Genomic DNA, 19,432 nt, shown 5'->3' with positions numbered 1-19,432 from the left:
GTAATAAAGTATAGCAAAATATCCTGACTACGTTTGTTTAAGGTAACATGACCAAGGTCAAAGGTAATTTAGGGTCAATGCAGGCCTGGCCGCCTGGGTCAATGAACTTAGAAAAATGTTGGGAGAATCTTACCAAAATTAATTTTTTGAAATGTCGACATAAATTAAATAGTTTATGGATCTACTAGTAATTCATGAAATTTAGACCAAAAAACAATCAAATATCCATTTGTTATACGTTACGCGTTTCACTTGTTATACATCGTTAGAATCATCAATGACACAGGAAAGCCTCATCTTTCGAGGATGTTCTGAAGTTGTAGCTATTATCTTTAATTTTTTTTGTTAGTTGATGGTGGACTGCATGAAAGAAGCAGCCACCATCCCCTTTCACATCTAATATAATTCGAAGACCGAAAGTAGCGAGATTTTCCGTCAGACGTCTTCTGAAAAGTTCTGTTCCAGTACTCCTTTGAGTCCTCTCTGTTAATAAAAAGATTTTAAAATGTTTAATTGATAATTGCATGTCTTACATTATCAGAGGGACGACTGATTCAATGATGAGAAGGAGCTGAATCTCCCCTTTATCGTTTACTTTTATTTCATCAATGGTAAGGGACCCGTCCGCTATGTTTTAATTTCTGATATTGTTAACGTTTGCTTGATATCTCAGTTTAAAATTATTTATTATCACATTTTCGTCGGCCTGATTCATACCAATAAACAACGCAAACAACCCTTTGTTGTTAGCAAAATTGAAAACTAGAATCAGATATTCAAAAGCGTGTGTAAGATTAAAGTTAATCTCCCACATTAGATGTATTCAATTTAAAAAATACAATATAAAAAATGTACGTCGTATTATACAAACTAGCAGATAGGCAGATACACCCGTGTATCTGACAAGTTCGATGGTATAAGTAACATTGAGATGTTTTCTATCATGTAGTGTATATGATTATAAAGTGTTTTGAATTGGAAACATGCGCTAAATGTAAATATTTATTTTGATATCAATATATGAATTGAGTAATTTGAATTTATTTGGCGTTGTGTTTATGTTAATCATCAACCATAATCTTGAAATACAATGGATCTTTAGCTTGTATGTAGATTTAGTTGTATGTGAAATAATATGTAGAGTTTATGGAGTTTTGAAACTTTTGGAAACCTACTTGAAGTAGATCTAATTTAGTTGATTTGGGATTGTGGGGGCCTAACTTAAAAATAACATTACCTGCCGTTGATACGGCGTGCTAAGAATTTTTCTTTAGTGTTTGAGATCTACTTGACGCCCCCCCCCGTAGGGATAGTGATTTTAGTTTGCTTGTGAAAGAAATATGCACCAGTCGGTGACTGGCCGTTTTCTTTGGGGACTTCTCATTTAACAGTATTTTACCTAGACCAATTGACAGTTCCCTCATTAACTGGTTCACATGCTTTGCAAAGTACAAAATTAATGAAGTTAACTTTCTGCCGGTTCATCAGTTTGTACAGGGGCCGCGGATTGGTTTTCAAAGTGGAGGGGGGGGGGGGGGGCTGCTGACCATGCAAAAAATCACATTCATAAAATTATGGTAATTTTTACGTTTTTGCACACGGTTTTGACAAAAGTGGGGAGGGCCTGAAGCCCCCAAACCCCGCTTCCTCGGCCCCTGTTCTATCCATGGAATTACCCGACTAGCTGACTGCAAACTGCATGATTTTGCAGTGTACAAAGAAAACGTCGAATCCAATATCGTTTGGAAAATGACCCCAAAAGCCGTTATAGAAATAGATTACTTGAATCTGTGAAATCATTAGGTCCAAATTTTGTATGTAATGGTAATGGTAATTATACATCAATAGAAATGTTTTGACCTTGTGGGCAAATAACGGCTCTTTTTTTTTTTGGGGGGGGGGGGTTGATATTCGGTTGGCAAGCAAAATCCACAGAGTGACACACGAAATGTTGACGTGCGCACAAAATGTGCCAGTCTTTCTTTTTGGTAAATGTCAAATATCATATAGTCCGGATTATAACTGAGCAAGGTGCCACTTGGAGAAGGAGAAATTTTCATATAGTGCCTCTAGACCAGTTTTTTACGCTGAATATGAATATATGAGGTAAACAGGCTGTATCCTGAAAATTAACCTGTGAGGGCGTGTTTTTCAAAATGGCCGCCATATTTTCCGAGAATTTGAATTTTCGTACATAGATTTTGACATAAGCATTTAATTGCCATAAAATTAGTGTCATATGAAAGCCAAATAAATTCCCTACAATTTGGTACTATTTATAGGGGATAAGTAGGTCATTTGGCTGAGATTTTAAGTAGAAAACTGCATTTTTTGTAATTTTTTCCCAAAAATTAAAAATTTTACAAATACATGATTTTACATAATTCTATGAAAAATTAATCAATTACCTTGAAATTGTCCTGAAAACTTTATTGATATACTATTATCATGTGGATGAAATTCAACTCTGTATCATTCTTTTTAGCAAATTTATAAGGTATCAAACTTGAATACTTCAATTTCAGAAATGTCGCTTTTTGTATGCATTTCCATAGATTAATACGTATAACATGTATAATACATGTATGTATAATGTATAGTTAAAACTTAAATGCTATTATCTCCACTAGGTAATCACTTGCAGAGTTAAGAGTAGGCTTTCCTTTATCAGCTACATAAACAAAATGTTTGCACATCGAAGCCAAACATTTTCAGGGGGTGGGGGTGTCGAAGTCCTCCCCCCCCCCGTTGCTATATCATGTTGTTGTATATTGCCTATTTGTTAGAAAAATAACTGTTTTTTGGAGCACCCATTGAGGCAAAAGGCATTTCTGTTATACAGTAAATCCACTTTAATTGCTTTGAAACCACTTGGCGAGGAAAGAGTAGGCTTTGATCTACCAGCTACATATAAAGAAGTGGCACATCAAAGCCTACCCCTCTCGGGGAGGGGGAGCTTTTGCTTAATATTGCTAATTTATTTGAAAATTCACAACATTGAGGCCAAAAAGCATTTGTGCTTTTTTGTACACCCCATTTGATTGATTTGAGACCACTTAGAGAGGAAAGAGTAGGGTAGAGTAGAGTTTACCAGCTACATATAAATAAGCGCTGGCACGTCGAACCCTAGCCCTCTCAGGGGCTGTCTAAGTCAACCCGCCCCCTCCTCTATATCATGTATATTGCCTATTTTATTGGATATTTCACCATTTTTGGATCACCCATTGAGGCAAAAGCGCGTTTCTACTATATAGTACAGCCAATTTTATTTTCTTGCAATGACTCGGAGAAGAAAGAGTAGGCTTTGCTCTATCAGCTGTAAAGAAGTGTTGGCAAATCGAAGCCTATCCCCTTCAGAATGTTCTGGGGCTGTATAATTTACCTCACCAATTTTCGGTATTTGACTATCTACTGGACATTCACAATTTTGGATCACTCATTAAGGCGAAAGGGCGTTTCTACTATATAGTACAGCAAATTCTATTTTCTTGCAATGACTTGGAGAGGAAAGAGTAGGCTTTGCTCTATTAGCTCCATATAAAGAAGTGTTGGCAAATTGAAGCCTATCTCATTCAGGCGGCTGTAAAAGTTACCCCACTAATTTTCGGTATTTGGCTACTTGTTGAAAATTCACCATTTTGGAGCCCCCATTGAAGCAAAAAGGCGTCTCTGATATATAGTTCTGCCACTTTTATTGCCTTGAAACCGCTTAGAGAGGAAAGAATGGGATCTGCTTTATCAGCTATAAAGATGTGCTGGCAAATAAATGCCTACCCCCTTCTGGGGTCTGTCGAAATCACCCCCTCCCCCTTTGCATTATTGCCTATTTATTGGAAAATTCACAATTTGTGAGCCCCCATTGAGGCAATATGCACTTCTGCTGTATAAACACCCGATTTCATTTTCTTGAAACCATTTGGAGAGTATAGATTCCCCTCTTTCAGCTATATATGTCGAATTGCTGCCATATCGAAGCCTGACCCACTTCAGGGGACTATAAATGTTACCCCACCTTTTTTACGATTTTTTGCCAATTCATTGGAAAACTCGCCATTTTGGAGCCCCCATTGAGGCAAAAAAGGTGTTTCTGGTATATAGTAGAGCCACTTCTTTATATATAGCTGATAGAGGAAAGCCTACTCTTTCCTGTCCAAGTAGTTTCAAGGCGGTAATAGTGGCAGAACTATATATCAGAACCGCCTTTTTGCCTCAATAAGGGCTCCAAAATTGTGAATTTTCAAATAAGTAAGCAATAATGAAAAAGGGGCGGGGTGATTTCAACAGCCCTCTCATGGGGATATGCTTTTATTTTCGAGCATGTCTTTATATGTAGCTGTTTAAAGCAAAGCCTTTATTCTTTTCTCTCCAAATGGTTTCAAGGGTGAAAAAAGGCAGAACTATATATCAGAAATGCCTTTTTGCCTCATTGGGGCTCCAAAATGGTGAATTTCAAGAGGGGGGGGGGGGGGAGTAATTTCGACAGCCCCCTGAAGGGAGCAGGCTTTTATTTGCCGGCACTTCTTTATATGTGCCTGATAAGGCAAAACCTATTTTTCCTCCCTAAGTGGTTTCAAGGCAGTAAAAGTGGTAGAACTATATATCAGAACGCTTTTTTGCATAAATGGGGGCTCCAAAATGGTGAATTTTCCAATAAAAAGGCGATAATGAAAAAGGGATTGGGTGATTTCAACAGCCACCCGGAGGGGGTAGGCTTTTATTTGCCAGCACTTTATATTTGGCTGATAAAGCAAAGCCTACTCTTTCCTATCCAAGTCATTGCAAGAAAATAAAATTGGCTGTACTATATAGTAGAAATGCCCTTTTGCCTCAATGGGTGATTTAAAATGGTGTAATTTCCAATACACAGGCAATAAACATAATATAGAGGGGGAGAGGTTGACTAAGACAGCCCCTGAGAGTGCTAGGTTTCGATGTGCAAGCGCTTCTTAATGTGTAGCTGATATACCAAAGCCCATGCTTTCCTCTCCAAGTAATAGCAAGAAAATAAATATAGTAGAAATGCCCTTATGCCTCAATCATGTCAATGGGTGATCCAAAATGGTGAAATAGCCAATAAATAGGCAATATACATGATATAGAGGAGGGGGATGGGGTGACTTAGACAGCACCTGAGAGGGCTAGGGTTCGATGTGCTGCGCTTATTTATGTAGCTGGTAGAACGAACTCTACTCTTTCAAATCAATAAAATAAATAATAAAGCACAAACGCTTTTTTGCCTCAATGTTGGGTCCAAAATGATGAATTTCCAAATAAATTAGCAATAAGCAAAAGGGAAGGGTGACTTCCACAGCCCCCCCCCCCGAGAGGGGTAGGCTTCGATGTGCTACTTCTTTTGATGTAGCTGGTAGATCAAAGCCTACTCCTTTCCTCTCCAAGTGGTTTTAAAGTAATTAAAGTGGATGTATTAGTGTATAACAGAAATGCTTTTTACCTCAATGGGTGCTCAAAAAAACAGTTATTTTTCTAACAAATAGGCAATATACAACAACATGATATAGCAACGGGGGGGGGGGGGGGGGGAGGACTTCAACACCCCCACCCCCTGAAAATGTTAGGCTTCGATGTGCAAACATTTTGTTTATGTAGCTGATAAAGGAAAGCCTACTCTTAACTCTGCAAGTGATTACCTAGTGGAGATAATAGCATTTAAGTTTTAACTATACATTATACATACATGTATTATACAAGTTATACGTATTAATCTATGGAAATGCATACAAAAAGCGACATTTCTGAAATTGAAGTATTCAAGTTTGATACCTTATAAATTTGCTAAAAAGAATGATACAGAATTGGAATTTCATCCACATGATAATAGTATATCAATAAAGTTTTCAGGACAATTTCAAGGTAATTGATTAATTTTTCATAGAATTATGTAACATCATGTATTTGTAAAATTTTTAATTTTTGGGAAAAAATTACAAAAAATGCAGTTTTCTACTTAAAATCTCAGCCAAATGACCTACTTATCCCCTATAAATAGTACCAAATTGTAGGGAATTTATTTGGCTTTCATATGACACTAATATTATGGCAATTGAATGCTTATGTCTAAATCTATGTACGAAAATTTAAATTCTCAGAAAATATGGCGGCCATTTTGAAAAAAGCGCCCTCACACGTTAATTTTCAGGATACAGCCTGTTTACCTCATATATTCATATTCAGCGTAAAAAACTGGTCTAGAGGCACTATATGAAAATTTCTCCTTCTCCAAGTGGCACCTTGCTCAGTTATAACCCGGACTAATGTCAACTATTGTATGAGAAGGCCCCAAAGCAGGGTAGGAAATACACTGGAACTCAGCTCTAAGGCCGATTTTTTAGCTCCCCATATGAACTAAATAAATAGATATAGCCCCCAAATAACAAAATAGCCGTCAGTCAATTATCCTCATAGCCTAGGGTTCAATGTATAACATACTGACATCACTAAGATAGAAATACATTCATGACTATTGTGGTCGACTGGTCATGAGATTTGAGCCATGATTCAAAGGAAACAAATATTCAATTTGGCATAACTGAACATTTTTTGCCGTGAAATGTTTCTTTTCCAACAATTCATCGAATAGGTAGGGAATCAAGTATGTTTCATGCAACTTTTTCTCGACCGTGCGTCATTCATATTTTACGAAGAGGGTCTCATAATTATGAAAAAAAAAATGGATGTTTCAGTTATGAACTTTGATTTCCGAATAGATAGCAGTAAAAGCTAGAAAAATCGTAAAATTGCTCGTCCAAACGAAAATTTGGTAACACCATTTCCATTGTTCTAACTCAGTCATGCATGTTTTATGACCATTGATATGGTCTTTAAATGACAGAAAGAAATTATATATTTCGATTAATATATCACATGAGGAAAAATTATGATTATGGCAGCAAAAACTTTCACCGAATTACGGTTTCGTTTTTTCTGGGGATTCACTATATTCTAACTTCTCAATGAGACATCAAATTATCAATCGATATATGTTCATGTTTCACCATGTGTTCCTACCTCTCAAATTTGGGCGGAGGTACTTGTCTATCGAGCCAGCTTGCTTTAGCCTCTCCGCTTTTCTTTTTCGATTTTCGCAACCTGAAGATTTTTTGCTGGCCATGATACTTGAGAACTTTGTAGTTGGGCGTGGTCGCCTGGGCGCCATGAGTTGCAGACTGGCGAGTTTGAATTCGCTCCTTGCCCGCTTTCCAGACCATAATGCGCATGCTCGTAACTTCGGGACGGAATGTATGAATGCGGAAATAATAACACGAATTCTTGTAATGTGATCGAGGGGGTCTGATACGGTTATTAACAATTTCCACTTTCCAAATAACTATGGAGCGCAAGTTATCCCGACCTACAACTAGCTACACGGCGGGTCATTGCTTGCTTGTTATTGGTGTTGAACGTGACGATGTTAACATGTGCTTTGTAACCTATGCAATTATAGGTATATGGCTTAAAAAGAATGCAACTTGTATAACTTATACTAGTTGCATTCTTTTTAAGCCATACCCATACACAATTTCAGCGCCCCCTAGTTCTAACATCAATTTGGCGCCCCCCTCGTTCGAACATCAATTTGGCGCCCCAAGTTCGAATAGCAATTTGGCGCCCCTAGTTCGAACATTCAATCGGCGCTCCCCGATGTCGAACATAAATTTTGCGCCCCTACGTCGAACATCAATTCGGTGCACCCCCCCCTACGTCGAACATCTATTTGGCCTCACTAGGTCGAACATCAATTTGGCGCCCCCAATTGGAACATCAAATTGGCGCCCCTAGTTCGAATATCAATTCGGCGCCCCCTAGTTCAAACATCAATGTGGTGCTCCTAGTTCGAACATCAATTCGGCGCCCCTACATGTAGGTCGATCATCAATTCGCCCCCCCCCCCGTTCGAATATCATTTCGCCCCCCCAGCTCGAGTATCAATTTGGCGCCCCCCTAGTTCGAACATCAATTCGGTGCCCCCCTAGTTTGAGTATCAGTTTGGCGCCCCCCTAGCTCGAACATCGATTCGCCCCCCCCCCCAGTTCCAGTATCAATTTGGCGCCCCCAGTTCGAACATCATTTTAACATCCCTTCGAACATCATTTCGGCGCTCGAATATCAATTCGGCGCCCCTACATGTAGGTCCAACATCAATTTGGCGCCCCATAGTTCGATTATCAATTTGGCGCCCCCTAGTTCCAACATCAATTCTGAGCCCCCCTAGTTCGAGTATCAATTTGGCGCCCCCCTAGTTCGAACATCGATTCGGCCCCCTTCCCCCCCTAGTTCGAGTATCAATCTGGCGCCCCCAGTTCGAACATCATTTTAACATCCCTTCAAACATCATTTCGGCGCCCCCCTAGTTCGAGTATCAATTTGGCGCCCCCCCTAGTTCGAACATCGATTCGGCCCCCTTCTCCCCCTAGTTCGAGTATCAATCTGGCGCCCCCAGTTCGAACATCATTTTAACATCCCTTCAAACATCATTTCGGCGCCCTCCTAGTTCGAATATCAATTCGGCACCCCTACATGTAGGTCAAACATCAATTTGGCGCCCCTAGTTCGAATATTATTTCGCCCCCCCCCTAGCTCGAGTATCAATTTGGCGCCCCCCTAGTTCGAACATCAATTTGGCGCCCCAACGTCGAACATCGATTCGCCCCCCCCCCCCCGTTCGAACATCAATTCGGCCCCCAATTCGAACATCATTTTGACATTCCTTCGAACATCATTTCGGCGCCCTTTTGGTTCGAACATCATTTTCTTTCCTGCTCTTCCTCTTTTTTTCTCCTCTTCTTCCTTCCCCCTCTTCCTCTCTCTTTTCCCCTTTCTCTCTCTTCTCTTCTTTCCTCCTTCCTCTCTCTTTTTTTCTCCTTTTCCTTTCCCCCTCTCCCCTTTCCTCTTTTCTTTCCCTCCTTTTCCTCTTTTTTCTTCCCTTCTTCCCCCTCTTCCTTTCTTCTTTTCTTTCCCCTCTTCCCCTCTTTTTTCTCTTTCTTTCCCTCTTCTTTTTTTTTGCCAAGGGGGGGGGGGGGGGGCAAGGCCCCCTCGCCCCCCCCCCGTGGATCCGCGCCTGGGTGAGACTGCCAAAGGCATTCCATTTGTTTATTTATTAAATCTCGCGCGTTTTTTGACCAGGAATTTGCGACATAATTGGCAAAAACACTGGTATTACAAAAACAATAGGCAAATTTTACTTTCGCATTTTTTTTTTTTTTTTTTTTTTTTTTGGGGGGGGGGGTGAAAACCTATATAATCATAAAAATAAAAAAATTACCCTTTTCGGGTGTTTCTTATACTGGCATCTATACACAACAAACAAGTAAGTTCCCCCTTAAACAAACATCCATCATTTCTGAAACAGGAGGAATTTTAAAGATCTTTTTACAATCATAATCAATCATAATTTTTTTGTAATATCTGCCTATCATCCAAATTTCTTTTTATTTGTATTAGGAACCCCTACTCGGTGGATTTTGGAGGCATAGTTGGGCTGACCAGGGAGCAGTTTATTACGGTCAACGGCTACTCTAACATGTACTGGGGGTGGGGCGGGGAGGACAGTGACTTGGGCAGGAGAGTACGTCAGAGGTTTAAAGTCACCGAAGCTCGTCTAGGATATTACCGGAACTTAAACCATGACAAGAAAACACATGAGGGTATGAGTGTGCATAGGTGAGTACAGCTCTAATTTACATATGAATGTTCTGGGGTTTAATAAATAAAGCTCATGCCGACTGAATTTACTTCGAAATTTCTGCTTGGTAGAACCATAGTATCGCCCTCGAACGCATTGATTTCCAAGATATCAATCCATATCAGATTCCATTGGACAATTAGGTACAGCGGTTTACCCACAAGTGGGGTGTTTTGTCAATAGATGTTATCCACCTCTATGGGTATTTATCAAGGCATGCATGACAGGGGCGTCAATAATGCGGATGGGGGAGGGGGTAAAACATCAGGAATTCGGGCAAGTGCATCAAATTGCAATCATGCAGAGGGGGAGGGGGGGGGGTAAATCTTAATATCCTCGATGTTCATCAAACTTAAGGTCAAGTATTTGTTGAATTACCATCATAACTTTGAAAGTATATTGGTCTAGTTCATTAAACTTGGAAATAAGAGTAATCAAGTATCACTGAACATCCTGTGCGCATTTCAGGTCACATGACCAAGGTCAAAGGTCAATGAACTTTGGCCGAATGGGGGTATCTGTTGAATTACCATCATAACTTTGAAAGTTTATGGATCTGATTCATGAAACTTGGACCCCTTGGACATAAGAGTAATAAATTATCACTGCACATCCTGTGCGAGTTTCAGGTCACATGATCAAGGTCAAAGGTCATATAAGGTCAATGAACTTTGGCCAAATTGGGGGTATTTGTTGAATTTCCATCATATCTCTGTAAGTGTATTGGTCTAGTTCATAAAACGTGGACATAAGAGTAACCAAGTATCACTGAACATCTTGTGCGAGTTATAGTAGGTTTCAAAGTCAGCACTGCTGCTATATTGAATCGCGTGATGCAGGTGAGACCGCCAGAGGCATTCCACTTGTTTTGAAACTAATGCTTGTAGAAAGAGAGGGGCAATCTTTTGAACTGTTGTCATTGATTTGATACCAAAATCACATTCTCTATAGCTTTAACCTTTAAACTTTGTTGAACGTTTTTGAAATTTTGTTTTCTTGACTATGGCCCGATTGATAGAACATATAATGAAATTGAAGTTCATTCGGAGATCACTTTGGAGTTTGAAAAAAGGGCATGCAGAAGACACCTTTTACAATTGTAACTTTATAAGATCTAATTTAAAAAGGGGGAAAGGGACAATTGTTGACTTCTTCATGGTGTTTGCCGCCCAAATTACTCAAGCTGTATTACTCTTCTCTAACCAAAATGTCTTATGGCAACCATTATGATTTTTACCATTACATACCAAGGGGACGCTTTTCTTGAATTAAAATTACTTTTTGAATATTAGAATTGGATCTCAAGAATTTGTAAATCCCACATGTGCCAAAGTTATATCATTTCAGAGTTTTTAATTGAAAATAATACCCACGTCATCGCCCATCGAGAATCGAAATATATGCTATGGTCTAAGTTTGAACCAAATTTGATGCGTTTAGAAGAGTTTGAACCCAAATCCTCCCATTATCATGATTATAAAGAAAAATAATACTGGAAAGCTTGGGATAGATAATGGATCATGGATATACCGATTATATATTCCGCTAACAAAGCATTGATGATCGTATACATTGAAAGTCAATTTATATTTTTTCTTAGAGCAGAAAATAAAACAATTGCAATTTCATACGAGGACACGAACAACAGACGTTAACTCATAAGTTCATCAGGAGATTATTCAAGCTTACAGCTTCATTATGAAAAAGTGGGGGTAATGGGCCAAATCTGAGTGGGGTGGTAAGGCAGATGGGGCAAATAATTTCAAAAAGATGCGAGAGAGTGATAAGAGAAAATGATAACAAATTCCACTCTTTCCCTTCCCTTCCCTTTCTTTCTTTTTATTATGGTTGGATGGGATGGGGAGGGGGAGTGGGAAGCATGACCCCAAGGCCCAAGCCCCCATTTGTGCGCCAGTGTAATGGAATAATAAACTTCAAAGGAAAACGGCTGTCAATCCATCTGCAATAATTAGGCCCCCTGTACCTTGAGCTCACTTCTCCCTTTTTACTCTACACTGTGTTGAACTTGAATAAATCTGAGTTGAAGAATCTCATTTGGTGAAGAACAGAATAAGTTGAATATTCCATGCCATAATGGTAATAAATAATATTGACAATGGTAATGATAATGATAATAATAATGATGATAATAATAGTAATGATAATAAAAGTAACAATGATAATAATGACAATAATAATGATAATAATAGTAACAACAATGATAATGATAACAATAATAATAATAACAATGATGATGATAGTTATATCGATTCTCTTTGTTCTCTGCTATCTCTCTCTTACTCTCTTCTCCCCATCTCGATCTCTCCACATACAGAAGGTGTCTTTACGGAAAAGCACTGAATCGGATAAAATACGATGGACTATCGAGGGTCCGTTACGAACGTTCCGCCGACATTTCACTTTCTACATTATATACCAAAATAAAAGTTGATGTCGTCAAACAAGAATGGAACCGGGTAATTCCACTTTGCAATCATAAATAACGACGGTCACCAAGGCCAGTTCATGTTTAACTGTTATTTATATATGATCATGCAATGGAGCCAGGCTGGTAATCATAACCGTCGATTTCGTGTGTGACTGGGGGATATGAGGGTGTGTGAGAGTGTGTATGTGTGTGCCTAAATGCGTTATTTATATTACAGTGTACCTAATTTAATTTTTAAATTATCAATTGAATTTCATATAAATCAATGCAAACTTCTTTTATATCTGTAGTAGTCGTTGTCTCGAGAAATACTCCAGGTTTCTGTAATCACCTTTACTAATTACAATTACAGTAGGGGTACCCCAAGGGTCGAATCTGGGTCTACCTCTTTTTTTCAATTGTACATGAATGACCTCCAACCAGTAAGCGATGTCTTTAATTACATCTTCATTGTTCGCAGGTGATAGAAGTTTTTTCTTGTAAGAATCCGGTGGACATAATTGAGTATATGAATATAAAAAAGGCCCAAGTCCATAGGAAGTCATTTCGAGAAAATCGAAAAAAGAAAGATATTTTTTAAATTTGGGCAATTAAAGTTTATTTGGCCAAAAGACATCAGAGAACATCATAAAACAAGTTTAAGTGTACATTTTTTAATGAACATTAATATTCACATTACTTGTGGGGCCTTTTGTCTGGTGGACTTGGGTCGTTTTAAGAATCATATGGACTTGGGTCATTCTTACATTCATATACATAGTACACTCACGGAAATTTCCGTTGGTACACTTCTGTAGTAAGTAGTAGTAATGAAAGAGGGCGCTATGATAATTATGAATGTAAGTAAAGCCTAGGTCCTGGACTTGGGTTTTTCTTACACTCATACCAGATTTTCCTGCTTTATTTAAGGCATTTCTTAGATGATTTCAGCTTTATCACTTATACACAAGATGAGTTATTTTATAAGGAACAATTTCCCTTATCTAACCCAATTTCGCCCAAAATTGGACTAGGGCCGTTTTTATATTTAGATACTCAATTAGATAATAATAATTCTGATATGTAAAAAAATTAGCTGTTGTTTCAAGCAACCAGACTAAAAATACAAACAAAGTAGTTATCTTATTTTTTCAGCCCCAACATAAGAAACTTGAAGAGAACATGATATATTAATAATACTGAAAATAAGAAAGGCCAAAATATACTAAATTTGTAGGAGTCACAATTCTTGATGACGAGTTGGAAACAACATGTTTATTATATAACTATGTTTATGTGTATTTTGTTTTATGTCATGAAAGAAAAATATGTTATAGAGTAAAACTTTTGAGAAAATCACATTTTAGCCATTTTATTATTGGAGTACATGGAAGAGTAGCCTTTGCCTTACATCACCATGACAACACAAATGCGGCCATTTTGAAGTTCTCACGGGCAGAATGATTACCAATTACTATTCATAGCTTCAATAGAGCACTTAAAAAAAATCTAACCAATAACTATAACACTCACATCATTCATCCTACTTAGGATATCTTGTGGATCTTCTATTCTTCCGGATTCCCCCCCCTCCTCCCCCACCCTGCCTTTATTTCGCTTCTTTTCCCGTCTCCTTTCTTTCGCTCTACCTGTTTTTTTTTTTCTTTTTCTTTCCTTCTTCTTTCTTTCTTTTACTCGTTTTTGTCCTTTGTTTTGTTGTTGTTGTTGTCTTTTTTTTTCAATTTGTCTGTTCTTGTAATATTTCGTCTGTCTTGTTTTGGTATAACTTTTTGTCATGTCTTGATCTTGTACCGTTCTGTCACGTCCTGGTTTCGTAACGTTTTGTCTTGTGTGTCCTTTTCACTTTTTCTTCATATCTTGTAAGATAATCCAGCCTTGTTTATTTTTTACTTGGGAGAATATGTAAAAAAAAAAAATACATTTAACAAGGATTTACATATAATTTTTACATATAATTTTTACAAGAAAGATATGATGACTTGTTTATTGTATCTATTTTGAACTTCAACAAGAACGATATGATTAGTATATTATATATATATATTGTTTTTTGCATTAAGTCTTATTTATTGAAGGAAACCTTCAATAACAAGCTTTGCTTTCCAGAAGGTTCCTATTTCATTTCAAAATGTTATATTATATTTTGCTTTACTTTGTAACTTTGTTGAAATTTTGGAATGAATAAATTCGTTGTCAATCAATCAATCAATCAATCAATCAATTTTTATAAATTTTTAACACTTGCCATCTTAAAATGTATAAATATGTTAGATTGAGGAGCACCAACAACATAAAACTGTTATACATATGCTTGCTGGTTTTTAATGAATTTATATTTTGGGGTGAATGTTAATACAGGGAATAGCCGAGATAGAATAATGATTTTTTGTTTTTAATCATTGTTAAAAGTACTTGTTATTGTTTTTATTTGTATATTTCTTGGTTTTATCATTGTTTTGTGTATATATATATATATATATATATATATATATATATATATATATATATATATATATATATATCGTACATTTCTATTTATTAAAATACTGATGTGGAAAAAAAATTAATATAATGTACTGTCACTTTCTTCTCTTATTAAAATTTGAATTTTTGACAATATTGGAACGAGGAGGGTTGAATGCGTGTAGGAGTGCAGAGTAGCGGCTAGGAGAGGCATGACCTTGTTATTTTATTATTTTTAATGGTTTCTGGTCGATTCGAGGGTGCAGACTCCAAATCTGAATAATGCCACCCGTGTAACATTGAGCATGTTCCGTAAATTAGCAAAAATCCAATTTGGCCGCCAAAATATGCAAATTACCCATGGAAATCACAAAATTGCACAAAAATTGACAATGAAATGCATGTATGTAGTTGTGACGCAGGAATATAATACTATCTGAAAACAGGATTTTTGACAAAATCTTTATTTTTATGACATTCAAAATGGCCGTCAAAGACCCCTGTAGGTATATTATGTCCAATATGAACTAATTTTCACAAAAGTGAGCACTATTAAAACGAAAGTAATTGTGATATATGAATGAAGTAATGTCTGAAAATATGATTGCTAATTGCTTGGTTTATTTCATATGTCATGTAAGATAAATTCTGTATTTTGATATTCAACATGACCGCAAAAGGCCCTATAACAGTATTATGCACAATGTGAACGGGGACAAATGTTTTTGAGTCATAGAAGTGATAATTGCCACCTTTCGCAATCCTCACGGACGCTAATATTAGGGTCCCCTAACACAAAAGTTGACGCTTAATCATACACTTGATTTTTAAGATTGATTGTACATTATAGTCAATACAATCAAACGTAGAAAACTGCTCTACAATTAATGCTAAGATTTGTGTTACAGGGTGGTTACAGGCCCTACATATCTGCTTTTCGTGTGCAGAATTCTTTCCCGCGACACCCGCGCGCCATACATGCATGTATTACGACTGATGGCTGGAGATATTCGAAATGCAGGACCTAAAATAGAATATGACATGGATAAGAAAGTGGTTTTTCAAACGAATCGAGTACATATTGAGTGAGGCAAAACTTACTAAATTAAGGCTTAGATATAGATCATTACAAGTTACAGTCCATCGAATCGATATTGCATTTAATGTGGATTATTGGTGTATGACTGGCAATTGATTCCATGGGTCAGATCACCTCTCTAGCCGAACCCATTTCGCATATGTACACAGCGTATGCAATACGTTTGAAAATGCGGGTTTCTTTTGTTTCTTTTGTTCACTCCTTCAACACAAACGATACGCCTCTAGCACACGATGTAAAGGGTATTATTTTTAACTTTCCCCAGAAATGGGGGTTAGATTCAAATTCCGGGGGGACCACTTCCATTGATGAGTGGATACCAGGCACGACCATGGGGTTTCGAAAAGTACCCTGAACAAGAGAAGCAAGTCTTTTCCAGATTATGAAAATGCATCTTTTAACAATTATTTGGCTTGTGAAACCCTACAAGTATTGGGAATATATCCCTTTTTTCAGTATTTTAATCATCGTTTTTGACACCTTTATAACGTTACATAGGCCTATACGTAACGTACTTACCCACTCTTTCCCTTTTTACGCGTTGTTGCGACTGGTATCCACTCTTCAATGAAAGTGGGCCCCCGGGCGGCCTCTCGAGCTCTGGGAGGAACCAAATGTGGATTTGGAAAGTCGTCCTTAATCGGGTATATCGCTGTTACCATAGTAGCAACCAGAATTTTGCACACGAACCGCAAATTGAATGTTTCCGTTCCAGATGCGAAACGAAAAAAAATCTCATGTCACACAATTTGCATTGCAGGACAGAGTTTTAAGACCATGACGACGGGCCCAAAAGTCTCTTCCAAAATCAACTAACGTCGTAAATAAGCGTTCGCGTTCTTCCAACGAAAGGTCGGGAATTTTAGTTGGAGAGTCTGCGTTCTTATCTCAAATAAACTGAAATTTAATGTATCGAGATATGAATGTGGCCCAGAAGGGGGGTATATAATATCGGGAGATTGATGGACAGAACACAATTATACATTCCTCGCAATGGCTATTTCCCTGTTCGTGATAAAAGCGGGAACAGATATATTTCATGAACGATTTAACTGACCACATTAATAATTTCAACTTCAACAACTATTCGAATCTACCATGGGGGGAAATGTATAGACGAATTGAAATAAAAGGTAGGAATGAAGAAACTACCGATTCAAAATAAATCTTGAAATAAATAGAGCATTTTTATCAACATCTGTACTCAAAACGTGAAACAATATATGAAACGTCTGGTGTATGTCTTTCAATATTGAATAAAATGGCTTTAAAAAAAGTCATATTGAATAAAATTTCTTTAAATAAGTCACCTGGAAATGATGGTCTGACAAAATTTTATCGCCTATATTTTGGCCTGTCACTGGACACCTTGTTTTAGACCTTTTCTGTGCCTCTTCTGAGAATGGGGTCATCCATGCAGGGAGTATAATAACGGTAATTGATGAAGAAGAGAAATAAGCTTTATACATTCGAAATTACAAACCAATCGCCCTCATTAATGCGTATTTTGTTTTATCTAAAGTCTTGGCTAAGAGAATAAAACGTGTTTTCAGAAAAGTGATATATGTGGATAAAGTTGGGTATATCTGCTCGATAAGGATCTTGCATGGAGAAGCAGTCCTAATTATGGACGATACCATTTTGTATACAAATAAATATAATGTGGAGGGTTATTTACCGCCCTTTCACACACGGTAAAAAAAATCGTAATTTGAATGATGATTTCAGTGAAAAATAAGGCTAATGACGAATTTTTAGCACGTGTGAAACCAAACTAGAATCACGAACGCTAGTCGCAATCACGAATTCAAATTCTACTCCGGAGGTGAATTCCATTTAAGTTTCACTCAAAATTGAGGTACGAATTTTCCGTGTAAAAGGTCCCATGATTGTAAAGACGAATTGCATTAATCATTACAGTGATGATTCAAGATTCACGTGTGAAAAGGCCCTTTAGATGCAGTTGATAGCTTTCGATACTGTTTCATATTCAACATGCAATTCCCGACGGAAAAAATAGAATTATTTTCATATTTCTGTAGAAGCCAAGGACAGAGATATATAATAAGCAGTGCATGCTACTTGGAATGAACAAACTTTTAAAAGGCATCTCAATACCCATTATGGAGATATAGATAATTTATGCAGACGATTGTTCAATTTTCTTAAAAGATACACGCGATATAATTATACAGAGTGAGTCAGAAAAAATGTCCCATCAGTTTGAAGTTGTCTTGTCGAAAGTATGAATATTAAGTCACTGACTTTTTGATATGTCCTGGTGGAGTTATTCCCCTCGCTTGGTACCATTTTCATATGGATCTTTACATGCATGACTGACTGCGAGACAATGGTCGCAAAATCTCAGTTGCGGCAAGTTGCTCGGTGTGTGGATAAAAATATTTCTTAATGGAAATAAGGAAATGAAATGTTAACAGTTTTTCCAACATGTATTCCGATCGGTAGGAAGACGTATATTATATCTTTTTAATTACAATCCCAAAGCATTCAGCATCAATCCACCTAATCTTTACCTGTTTTTTTTTTAATATTTGTAATTAATTAAAAGAAAATGGAACCTATCATCAGAAAAACGCATATTGACAGCCAATTATTTTCTATACCAAAACTTTTTTTAAGGTAAGACCTTTTCTTTTAATATTTAATGCTAAAACTATTCAAGTTAGAGACCTTATTAATAGAGAAGGCAAAATGAGAACGGTTTTTTTTTCGTTAGGTAAGGTCCAAATGTAGACGATTTATTTTCTCTTAACGAGTTGTACAACAAGATGCTAATTGAATGGAAGAACAAGAGATCATGCTCAGGTAGCGCTAACACACGGCATAATAATATTGATTTGTTTTTCGAATTGATTTTGATATTAATAAGAGAGCGTATCCTTTGATCTCTGTGTCTTCCAAAATGATCTACAATATATACAAGATTAATTACCTTTTGAACATCCCGGATGTATTTGCAACTATTTCAACCCCTAAGAAGACAGGGGGGGGATGATTCATCCCCCTTATGATCTCGGCGCGACGCAAATTGGCACGCGCGTTACCCATGGCATAAACTACAAAAATATAAGGTCGAATTCTGCGAAAAATCTCATTGCTAATTGATTATGCTATTTTTTGCGTAAAATCAAAAGTTTGCTCTAAATAAATAAATAATGCCCCTAAAATGCTAATTTTTGGTTCACATACTCTTTATAGGAATCTGGTACTTAAAAAATCAACATCACATTTATTTTCATTTCTATTTGACTGTTTTCTGAATTTCTTGTGTATATCTGTTTTTCGACTTTTTTGTTTTTTTTAATGGAAATTGTCGGAGACTTTATTTTAACCATAAACAAGATTGAATTAATAGAGTTTAATCAGTAGAAGGAAATATGATTATACATTTAAGAATTTTGGCTAAAATCACTATTTACATTTGATTTGTACACGAATTCACGTTTATGAGCAATTTTGGATCTGCATGCACTTACAAAATTTTGCGCAATTTCGGAACCCCATTCCCGGGGGTCGCGATTTTGGTCTCAAAAGTTGCGCGAGACTTAAAAGTAAACAGTCAGCGAGTGACACGGTAAAAAAAAATTGCACGGCGGATTTATCGGGGAAAATGTCGAGGGGGGCTGAATCAGCCCCCTGTCTTATCAGGGTTAACACTAGACTTGAAGCTAAGAGAATTTCAATACAAGCTTTACATAGC

The 19,432-nt window shown here is 37.1% G+C and overlaps 1 long non-coding RNA gene across 1 annotated transcript; it reads left to right on the top strand.

The window, feature by feature from the left end:
* The first annotated feature begins 526 nt into the window (after positions 1-526).
* LOC135154224 (uncharacterized) lies at positions 527-14,003 on the top strand. The gene is made up of 3 exons (XR_010293594.1): positions 527-611; positions 9,460-9,678; positions 12,036-14,003. It is a non-coding gene; the product is annotated as an uncharacterized LOC135154224 (long non-coding RNA).
* Positions 14,004-19,432: the final 5,429 nt, after the last annotated feature.

This window comes from Lytechinus pictus, chromosome 5 (genome assembly GCF_037042905.1).
Source record: "Lytechinus pictus isolate F3 Inbred chromosome 5, Lp3.0, whole genome shotgun sequence".
Classification (NCBI taxonomy): domain Eukaryota; kingdom Metazoa; phylum Echinodermata; class Echinoidea; order Temnopleuroida; family Toxopneustidae; genus Lytechinus; species Lytechinus pictus.
This window is presented reverse-complemented; position numbering and strand designations above follow the sequence as displayed.